The sequence below is a fragment of the Nerophis lumbriciformis genome, linkage group LG28, assembly GCF_033978685.3.
Source record: "Nerophis lumbriciformis linkage group LG28, RoL_Nlum_v2.1, whole genome shotgun sequence".
Taxonomy (NCBI): domain Eukaryota; kingdom Metazoa; phylum Chordata; class Actinopteri; order Syngnathiformes; family Syngnathidae; genus Nerophis; species Nerophis lumbriciformis.
In genome coordinates, this window is record NC_084575.2 from 5319704 (window position 1) to 5330583 (window position 10880).

Consider the following 10880-nt stretch of genomic DNA (forward strand, 5'->3'; position numbering starts at 1 on the left):
GCAGTTTGCATTTAGCGGTCATCAAGTCTTTATTTTGTCTCTTACTGTGGTGTTGTCTTTATTTTGATATGGCATACAGGATGTGATGTTATTATGCTTGACACATTGACTCCTCTGGAGAATAAACTGATCATTACAACTCATATTAGTAGATTAAAGAAAGAATTTTGGTTTGATTTATTGTTTGAAATACTTAAACTATAGTATTGTTGTTACTTCAATGTTGACGCCAATCAAGCACTTGATGGCGTTGTGTTGCTAGACTAGGAAGCGGAAGTAGCGTTCATGAGGAGTTTCCATCATACAATTATTGATATTGTCTCTCAGTATGCAAAATAAAGGGACTTTGATTTATTGCATCAAATGTTAGTTGTAGTATTTACATGTTTTTCTTCAACAGTTGGGCAAGACAACCACAAGGTGGCGTAGGCCGCACCAGCACTTGTGTAGCTCAACCATGAAGAAGAAAACTATCCAATCAAAACATTTTCAAGAAAACTGTCATATTTCAATTCCCCTTGCTGGTTTTTTTTTTTGCCATTTTTACAACTTTTATCCGGCTTTTAAATCAAGCCCAAATGGAGCTTTTTAACGAAAGTGATACATTTACGATGTACTTTTGGGAGAATAGCTTCAAAACTTTTGAAGGGTGGCCTTTTGAAGAAGACTGGAAAACGTGAGTTTTGAGTCCAAATTGAAAAGAAGTCAGTTTTAATTGTAAACACTGCAGATAAAATGACAAGACGCATGTAGCAGCTTTTTGTTTATAGCATTTCTTTGTTGCAAAGTAGTGTTGTTGAAGCAAGTCTTTAACTCTTTCATTGTTAATCATCAAATGTAAATAAACAAATGTAGATACTTTTTCTTATGCCTTCTGATCTCTCTCTCTCTCTCTCCCTCTCTCTCTCTCTCTCTCTCTCTCTCTCTCTCTCTCTCTCTCTCTCTCTCTCTCTCTCTCTCTCTCTCTCTCTCTCTCTCTCTCTCTCTCTCTCAAATTTGCAAAAAAGTTTCTAGTTAAAACGTTTGCAACATAACTTTCAAGCCATGCTTTTTTAAACTAATGTAAATTACTGATAATCAATGCTATCGCCTCAAATTGGCTATCATTAATTCAGTGTAGGGTTATAGACATCGTGTTGAAATCCCATGCTGTTCCAGGCACTGTAGCTGTCAGTCAAGGTGCCTGTTTGTTAAATAGGAGATGTTGGGCTCAAATCCCGTCAGTGTCTTGATGTTTTTTCTGTAACACTTTCTCAGTTTGTTTTCAAACCACATGAATGCAAGCCAAATTCTATTCGTTTTGAATAAAATCCCAATGGATCCACAGAGTTTGATGTTTACTGCAATGTTTTCTTCAAAAAAATGCCATTTTAAATGTGGATTGAACCAGGACTCAGAAAGAAACACTACTTCAGATGGGTTCCAAATCACTTTGTAATTTAAGACAGCAGAGTGGCGCAGCGGAAGCGTGCTGGGCCCATAACCCAGAGGTCGATGGATCGAAACCATCCTCTGCTATGATTTAGGTTTCAGTTGTCTATTTGACTGGTTCTTAATTTGAAAGCAAGGCCAACACTCATTCAGACTGCAGCTGTCTTCTCTAACTCTTTGGGAATTACACCTATGATTCCTGCTAAAAGAGAGGTTAAACATCTTATCAGTCAATCTAAACAGTACAGTTGCAATCCATTGAAAGCCCTGAGAATACAGTGACTTGAATGAATGAGAAATTTCACAGGTTTGTGCGTGACATTTTCATGGAACCCAGCATTCATGATGTTGAAGCCTGAGGTCTGCCTATATGAGAACCCTCTAAATTTGGTGTCGTGTGTGCTCGGCTGTACATGAGGTGGTCAGCTATGTTGCAAACTACTTTATGATGAAACACAGGACCTTGCTATCATTTATTTCCTTGCTTATTTATAGAGGTAAGAAGGAAAGTAAAAAGACCTTGTTTCCACCCTGTTTCGAACAGGGGACCTTTCGCGTGTGAGGCGAATGTGATAACCACTACACCATGGAAACTGCTGCAAGTAGCAGACCTTTATCAAGACTTACAAGTTGATTTTGGGCCAATGGAAAAAATGGTGCTCGCTAGTCTTATTGCTGTTATTAGCTGCATTGCATTTCTTGCCTTTTGTGGATGTTGTTAAATCCCTTGTGCACGTAGAATGTGTTCTACTTTGTAGCATGTTTTGTCTGTCGCGGTCCGCATTTCAAACGTTCTTCCTCTTAACCGAGTTCATAAACCTATTTTCTCCACAGCCATTGGTGGTTCAGTGGTAGAATTCTCGCCTGCCACGCGGGAGACCCAGGTCCAATTCCCGGCCAATGCAATGCTTTTATTACATATTAACTAATATTCATAAGGGACAAAAGCAATGTTTGTGACAACCGCAAGACGCAGGCATTCCACCCAAAAGGCATATTGAACTCCCTGAAGTCTGAAGCAGTGTACTTCTCGTTACGCTAATCCAAAGACAATGACATCGGGACATCGTAGCATGAGATTTTATAATTTTTTTGTGCAGTAATTAATCATGTAAACCAGTAAGTCTCTGTGGCGCAATCGGTCAGCGCGTTCGGTTGTTAACTGAGAGGATGGTGGTTCAAGCCCACCCAGGGACGAAATCTTGACTCGAGCACAGGTTTTTGAGGGTTTCCTTGTACAGCCCATGTCCTTCTCTAAATTTGCAAAAAAGTTTCTAGTTAAAACGTGTGCCACGTTTGCAACATAACTTTCAAGCTGATTCCCGGCAAATAAATTCTGTTGCTTTTATTACATTTTAACTAATATTCATTAGGGACAAAAGCAATGTTTGTGAAAACCGCAAGACGCAGGCATTCCACCCAAAGGGCATATTGGACTCACCGAAGGCTGAATCAGTATACTTCTAGTTACGCCCTGTACAGCCCATTTTCTCTCTAAATTTGCAAAAAAGTTTCTAGTTAAAACGTGTGCCACGTTTGCAACATAACTTTCAAGCCATTCTTGTTTAAACTAATGTAAATTACTGATAATCAATGCTATCGCCTCATATTGGCTATCATTAATTCAGTGTAGCATGTTTGGTCCGTCGCAGCCCGCATTTCAAACGTTCTTCCTCTTAACTGAGTTCATAAATCTCTTTTACTCCACAGGCATTGGTGGTTTAGTGGTAGAATTCTCGCCTGCCACGCGGGAGACCCGGGTCAAATTCCCGGCCAATGCATTCTGTTGCTTTTATTACATTTTAACTAATATTCATAATGGACAAAAACAATGTTTGTGACAACCGCAAAACGCAGGCATTCCACCCAAAAGGCATATTGGACTCACCGAAGGCTGAATCAGTATACTTCTAGTTACGCCCATCCAATCACAATGACAATCGGTCAGCGCGTTCGGCTGTTAACTGAGAAGATGGCGGTTCAAGCCCACCCAGGGACGAAATCTTGACTCGACGACAGGTGTTTGAGGGTTTTCTTGTACAGTCCATGTCCTTCTCTAAATTTGCAAAAAAGTTTCTAGTTAAAACGTGTGCCACGTTTGCAACATAACTTTCAAGTCATTCTTGTTTAAATTAATGTAAAATACTGATAATCAATGCTATCGCCTCATATTGGCTATCATTAAATCAGTGTAGCATGTTTGGTCCGTCGCAGCCCGCATTTCAAACGTTCTTCCTCTTAACCGAGTTCATTAATCTCTTTTACTCCACAGGCATTGGTGGTTCAGTGGTAGAATTTTCGCCTGCCACGCGGGATACCCGGGTCGGATTTCCGGCCAATGCATTTTTTTGCTTTTATTACATTTTAACTAATATTCATAAGGGACAAAAGCAATGTTTGTGACAACCGCAAAACGCAGGCATTCCACCCAAAGGACATATTGGACTCACCGAAGGCTGAATCAGTATACTTCTAGTTACGCCCATCCAAAGACAATGACAATCGGTCAGCATGTTCGGCTGTTAACTGAGAGGATGGTGGTTCAAGCCCACCCAGGGACAAAATCTTGACGCGAGCACGAGGGTTTGAGGGTTTTCTTGTACAGTCCATGTCCTTCTCTAAATTTACAAAAAAGTTTCTAGTTAAAACGTTTGCAACATAACTTTCAAGCCATGCTTGTTTAAACTAATGTAAATTACTGATAATCAATGCTATCGCCTCAAATTGGCTATCATTAATTCAGTGTAGGGTTATAGACATTGTGTTGAAATCCCATGCTGTTCCAGGCGCTGTAGCTGTCAGTCAAGGTGCCTGTTTGTTAAATAGTAGATGTTGGGCTCAAATCCCGTCACTGTCTTGACTTTTTTTCTTGTAACACTTTCTCAGTTTGTTTTCAGACCACATGAATGCAAGCCAAATTCTATTCGTTTTGAATAAAATCCCAATGGATCCACAGAGTTTGATGTTTACTGCAATGTTTTCTTCAAAAAAATGCCATTTTAAATGTGGATTGAGTTGCCTATCGCCTCATTTTTGAGCCAATGTCCTTCTCTAAATTTGCCAAAAAGTTTCTAGTTAAAACGTGTGCCACGTTTGCAACATAACTTTCAACTTACTGCAATGTTTTCTTCAAAAAAATGCCATTTTAAATGTGGATTGAACCAGGACTCAGAAAGAAACCCTACTTTGGGTGGGTTCCAAATCACTTTGTTACAAGTAGTTTGTCTGGATATTCACCAGAGTAAGCATTTAGTAGTTTAAGACAGCAGAGTGGCCCAGCGGAAGCGTGCTGGGCCCATAACCCAGAGGTCGATGAATCGAAACCATCCTCTGCTATGATTTAGGTTTCAGGTGACTATTTGACTGGTTCTTAATTTGAAAGCAAGGCCAACACTCATTCAGACTGCAGCTGTCTTCTCTAACTCTTTGGGAATTACACCTATGATTCCTGCTAAAAGAGAGGTTAAACATCTTATAAGTCAATCTAAACAGTACAGTTGCAATCCATTGAAAGCCCTGAGAATACAGTGACTTGAATGAATGAGAAATTTCACAGGTTTGTGCGTGACATTTTCATGGAACCCAGCATTCATGATGTTGAAGCCTGAGGTCTGCCTATATGAGAACCCTCTAAATTTGGTGTTGTGTGTGCTCGGCTGTACATGAGGTGGTCAGCTATGTTGCAAACTACTTTATGATGAAACACAGGACCTTGCTATCATTTATTTCCTTGCTTATTTATAGAGGTAAGAAGGAAAGTAAAAAGACTTTGTTTCCACCCTGTTTCGAACAGGGGACCTTTCGCGTGTGAGGCGAATGTGATAACCACTACACCATGGAAACTGCTGCAGGTTGCAGACCTTTATCAAGACTTACAAGTTGATTTTCGGCCAATGGAAAACATGGTGCTAGCTAGTCTTATTGCTGTTATTAGCTGCATTGCATTTCTTACCTTTTGTGGATGTTGTTAAATCCCTTGTGCATGTAGAATGTGTTCTACTTTGTAGCATGTTTTGTCTGTCGCAGCCCGCATTTCAAACGTTCTTCCTCTTAACCGAGTTTAGAAAACTCTTTTACAGCACAGGCATTGGTGGTTCAGTGGTAGAATTCTCGCCTGCCACGCGGGAGACCCGGGTCCGATTCCAGGCCAATGCATTCTGTTGCTTTCATTACATTTTAACTAATATTCATTAGGGACAAAAGCAATGTTTGTGACAACCGCAAGACGCAGGCATTCCACCCAAAAGGGATATATTGCACTCACCGAAGACTGAAGCAGTGTACTTCTCGTTACGCTAATCCAAAGACAATGACATCAGGACATCGTAACATGAGATTTTATAATTTTTTTGGGAGTAATGAATCATGTAAACCAGTAAGTCTCTGTGGCGCAATCGGTCAGCGCGTTCGGCTAGTTAAAACGTGTGCCACGTTTGCAACATAACTTTCAGCCATTCGTGTTTAAACTAATGTAAATTATTGATAATCAATGCTATCGCCTCATATTGGCTATCATTAATTCAGTGTAGCATGTTTGGTCCGTCGCAGCCCGCATTTCAAACGTTCTTCCTCTTAACCGAGTTCATAAATCTCTTTTACTCCACAGTCATTGGTGGTTCAGTGGTAGAATTTTCGCCTGCCACGCGGGAGACCCGGGTCCGATTCCCTGCCAATGCATTCTGTTGCTTTTATTACATTTTAACTAATATTCATAAGGGACAAAAGCAATGTTTGTGACAACCGCAAAACGCAGGCATTCCACCCAAAGGGCATATTGGACTCACCGAAGGCTGAATCAGTATACTTCTAGTTACGCCCATCCAAAGACAATGACAATCGGTCAGCGCGTTCAGCTGTTAACTGAGAGGATAGTGGTTCAAGCCCACCCAGGGACGAAATCTTGACGCGAGCACGAGGGTTTGAGGGTTTTCTTGTACAGCCCATGTCCTTCTCTAAATTTGCAAAAAAGTTTCTATTTAAAACGTTTGCAACATAACTTTCAAGCCATGCTTGTTTAAACTAATGTAAATTACTGATAATCAATGCTATCGCCTCAAATTGGCTATCATTAATTCAGTGTAGGGTTATAGACATCTTGTTGAAATCCCATGCTGTTCCAGGCACTGTAGCTGTCAGTCAAGGTGCCTGTTTGTTACATAGGAGATGTTGGGCTCAAATCCCGTCAGTGTCTTGAAGTTTTTTCTGTAACACTTTCTCAGTTTGTTTTCAAAACACAAAATGAATGCAAGCCAAATCCCCCCCCCCCCCCCCCCCCCCTCCAGACCCCAGATTGTAAATAATGTAAATAATTCAATGTGATTCTCTTGTGTGATGACTGTATTATGACGTTAGTATATATATGAACCCCGACTTAAACAAGTTGAAAAACTTATTGGGGTGTTACCATTTAGTGGTCAATTATACGGAATATGTACTTCACTGTGCAACCTACTAATAAAAGTCTCAATCAATCAATCCCTTGAGTGTGTGCAGTTTGGAAAATTGAGCTAAGAGTTTTAAATCACTGTTAAGGGGTTGTCCAGGAATTGAACCCGGGACCTCTCGCACCCTAAGCGAGAATCATACCACTAGACCAACAAGCCCCAAAAAATATAATTTTAGATAAAAATCTCATGAATAGTGAGATTTTAACAGGGAAATCAGAATCCCATGCAGCCCTTACTCTTCCGGGCTACATTATACACCCCTGCTACCACCAAACCCCGCCCCCCCCCCCCCACCCCCCACCCCCTCCGTGCGTCGGTTGAGGTGGGCGGGGTTTAGTAGCGGGGGTGTATAATGTAGCCGGGAAGAGTTAGGGCTGCATGGGATTCTGGGTATTTGTTCTGTTGTGTTAAGGTGCAGATGTTCTACCGAAATGTGTTTGTCATTCTTGTTTGGTGTGGGTTCACAGTGTGGCGCATTATTTGTAAGAGTGTTAAAGTTTTTTATACCGCCACCGTCAGTGTAACCTGTGTAGTTGTTGACCAAGTATGCCTTGCTGTCACTTACGTGAGCAAGTAAAAGCCCCGTACAACGTGTGGTTGGGCCGGCACGCTGGTTGTAGTGGGCACTAAATGCTGTACCATCACGGCACGTTCGAGAGAACAGTTGCCCTGAAATTTGTAGTCTGCCAAGTATGACGCTGTCAAGCGCCATTCATATAAAACTTGCGGGCCGCACTAACATTCAAATTTCATATTGAGGTGATGGCTGCGTGTCTGAGACCCTTGGTTTATACATAGCACAAAGCAACAAAAAAAACTTTGAATGCAGTGTTATTTCATTCTAAATTTCAAAAGATTTTTGTGGCTCCCATTGTTTTCTTTAATTTGTGAAACTGGTCAAAATGGCTCTTTGAGTGATAAAGGTTGCCGACCCCTGGACTAGACCAACAAGCCCTGAAAAATCAAGTTTCATCAAAAATGTTCATGAATTGCGAGATTTTAACAGGGACATCATTCTGAAACTGGGTTGGTATATTGCACTTTTACCACTAATTTAAAGGTATGGCTATTTTCATGCAAAAAAGAACTAAAGGTTAGAAGCTCTGGACCTTTTGCACCCTAAGCGAGAATCATACGACTCGACCAACATAAACCGCAAAAACATGTTTCAACAAAAAGTCTTACAAATTGTGAGATTTTAACAGGGAAATCCTTCTGAAACTGGGTTAGTATATTGCACTTTTACCACTAATTTAAAGGTATGGCTATTTTCCTGCAAAAAAGAACTAAGGGTTACAAGCTCTGTCCTAAAACAATTAAAGGTTGTAAATTGAGCTACCACTGTATTCGATTTTATACATTTTCATTGATCCCTTCATTGTGTGCAGTTTGGAAAATTGAGCTAAGACTTTTAAATCACTGTTAAGGGCTTGTCCAGGAATTGAACCCGGGACCTCTCGCACCCTAAGCGAGAATCATACCACTAGACCAACAAGCCCTACGGCAACAGTTACCAAATTCTCAAAAAAGTTTATATTTTATCTGGGGAAACAACCTGTAACTGCACTTTTATTAACACAAATTTTGATTCACTACAATTTTCATGCATAAATGAACAAGAGCTTTTTCAGTAATTGAACCCCAGACCTCAGGCGAGAATCAAACAACTAGACCAACAAGTTCTGACTTGTCATTTTGCAAGAATCTCAATAAATGTGACATGTTGATAGGGAACAATCTAAAACTAGGTTAGTATATTGCACTTTTACCACTAATTTAAAGGTATGGCTATTTTCCTGCAAAAAAGAACTAAGGGTTACAAGCTCTGTCCTAAAACAATTAGAGCTTGTAAATTGAGCTACCACTGTATTTGATTTTATACATTTTCGTTGATCCCTTGAGTGTGTGCAGTTTGGAAAATTAAGTTAAGAGTTTTAAATCTCTGTGAAGGGCTTGTCCAGGAATTATACACGGGACCTCTCGCACCCTAAGCGAGAATCATACCAATAGACCATCAAGCCCTATGGCAATTGTTACCAAATTCTCAAAAAAGTTTATATTTTATCTAGGGCGATAACCTGTAACTGCAATTTTATTAACAAAAATTTTGATTCACTACAATTTTCATGCATAAATGAACAAGAGCTTTTTCAGTAATTGAACCCCAGACATCAGGCGAGAATCATACGACTAGACCAACAAGCTCTGACTTGTGATTTTGCAAAAATCTCAATAAATGTGACATGTTGATAGGGAACACAATCTAAAGCTATAGGTTAGTATAATACACTTTTACCACTAATTTAAAGGTTTGGATATTTTCCTGCAAAAAAGAACTAAGGGTTACAAGCTCTGTCCTAAAACAATTAGAACTAGAAAATTGAGGTATCACTGCATTTTTTTTTAAATTATTTTCATTGATCCCTTGAGTGTTTGCAGTTTGGAAAATTGAGCTGAGGGTTCAAAAGCACTGTTAAGGGCTTGTCCGGGAATTGAACCAGGGACCTCTCGCACCCTAAGCGAGAATCATACGACTAGACCAGGGGTCGGCAACCCGCAACTCCGGAGCCGCATGCGGCTCTTTGATCACTCTGATGCAGCTCAGCAGCTTACTTGCTGAACCCCCCGATTTTCCTGGGAGATTTCCGGATTTCGGTACCTCTCGCAGAAAACTCCCGGGATTAATATTCTCCAATTTTCACCCTAACAATAATAATAAGGGCGTGCCATGATGGTACAGCATTTAGCGCCCTCTACAATCTGTACAAACAGCGTGTGCCAGCCCAGCCCTTTGTTGTATGCATCTTCTACTTGCACACGCAAGTGACAGCAAGGCATACTTAGTCAACAGCCACACAGGTTACACTGACGGTGGCGGTATAAAAAACTTTAACACTCTTACTAATAATGCGCCACACTGTGAACCCACACCAAACAAGAATGATAAACACATTTCGGGAGAACATCTGCACCGTAAAACAACATAAACACAACAGAACAAATACCCAGAATCCCATGCAGCCCTAACTCTTCCGGGCTACATTATACACCCCTGCTACCACCAAACCCCGCCCCCACCCCAACCCTGCTCCCCCACACATCAGTTGCCCTGAAATTCGTAGTCTGACGGAAAAATCGGGAGGGTTGAAAAGTATGACGCTGTCAAGAGCCATTCATATAAAACTGGCGGGCCGCGCTAACAAACATTCAATTTTCATATTAAGGTGATGGCTGCGTGTCTGAGACCCTTGGTTTATACATAGCACAAAGCAAAAAACAACAACTTTGTATGCAGTGTTATTTCATTCTAAATTTCAAAAGGTTTTTGTGGCTCCCATTGTTTTCTTTAATTTGTGAAACTGGTCAAAATGGCTCTTTGAGTGGTAAAGGTTGCCGACCCCTGGACTAGACCAACAAGCCCCGAAAAAACAAGTTTCATCAAAAATGTTCATGAATTGTGAGATTTTAACAGGGAAATCATTCTGAAACTGGGTTAGTATATTGCACTTTTACCACTAATTTAAAGGTATGGCTATTTTCCTGCAAAAAAGAACTAAGTGTTACAAGCTCTGTCCTAAAACAATTAGAGCTCGTAAATTGAGCTACCACTGTATTTGATATTATACATTTTCATTGATCCCTTCATTGTGTGCAGTTTGGAAAATTGAGCTAAGAGTTTTAAAACACTGTTAAGGGCTTGTCCGGGAATTGAACCCGGGACCTCTCGCACCCAAAGCGAGAATCATACCACTAGACCAACAAGCCCCGAAAAATATAATTTTAGACACAAATCTCATGAATTGTGAGATTTTAACAGGAAATCATTCTGAAACTGGGTTAGTATATTGCACTTATACCACTAATTTAAAGTTATGGCTATTTTCCTGCAAAAAAGAACTAAGGGTTACAAGCTCTGTCCTAAAAAAATTAGAGCTTGTAAATTGAGCTACCACTGTATTTGATTTTATACATTTTCATTGTTCCTTGAGTGTGTGCAGTTTG

At 40.4% G+C, this 10880-nt stretch overlaps 4 non-coding genes across 4 annotated transcripts; all 4 read right to left on the minus strand.

Annotated features, from left to right (window-relative positions):
* Window positions 1-1952: 1952 nt before the first annotated feature.
* trnav-cac (transfer RNA valine (anticodon CAC)) lies at window positions 1953-2025 on the minus strand. Its single transcript has one exon. It is a non-coding gene; the product is annotated as a tRNA-Val (tRNA).
* Window positions 2026-5201: 3176 nt separating this feature from the next.
* On the minus strand, window positions 5202-5274 carry trnav-cac (transfer RNA valine (anticodon CAC)). Its single transcript has one exon. It is a non-coding gene; the product is annotated as a tRNA-Val (tRNA).
* A 3030-nt stretch (window positions 5275-8304) lies between these two features.
* On the minus strand, window positions 8305-8376 carry trnap-agg (transfer RNA proline (anticodon AGG)). The gene has a single exon. It is a non-coding gene; the product is annotated as a tRNA-Pro (tRNA).
* Window positions 8377-10571: 2195 nt separating this feature from the next.
* Window positions 10572-10643, minus strand: trnap-ugg (transfer RNA proline (anticodon UGG)). The gene has a single exon. It is a non-coding gene; the product is annotated as a tRNA-Pro (tRNA).
* Between the last annotated feature and the right edge of the window lie 237 nt (window positions 10644-10880).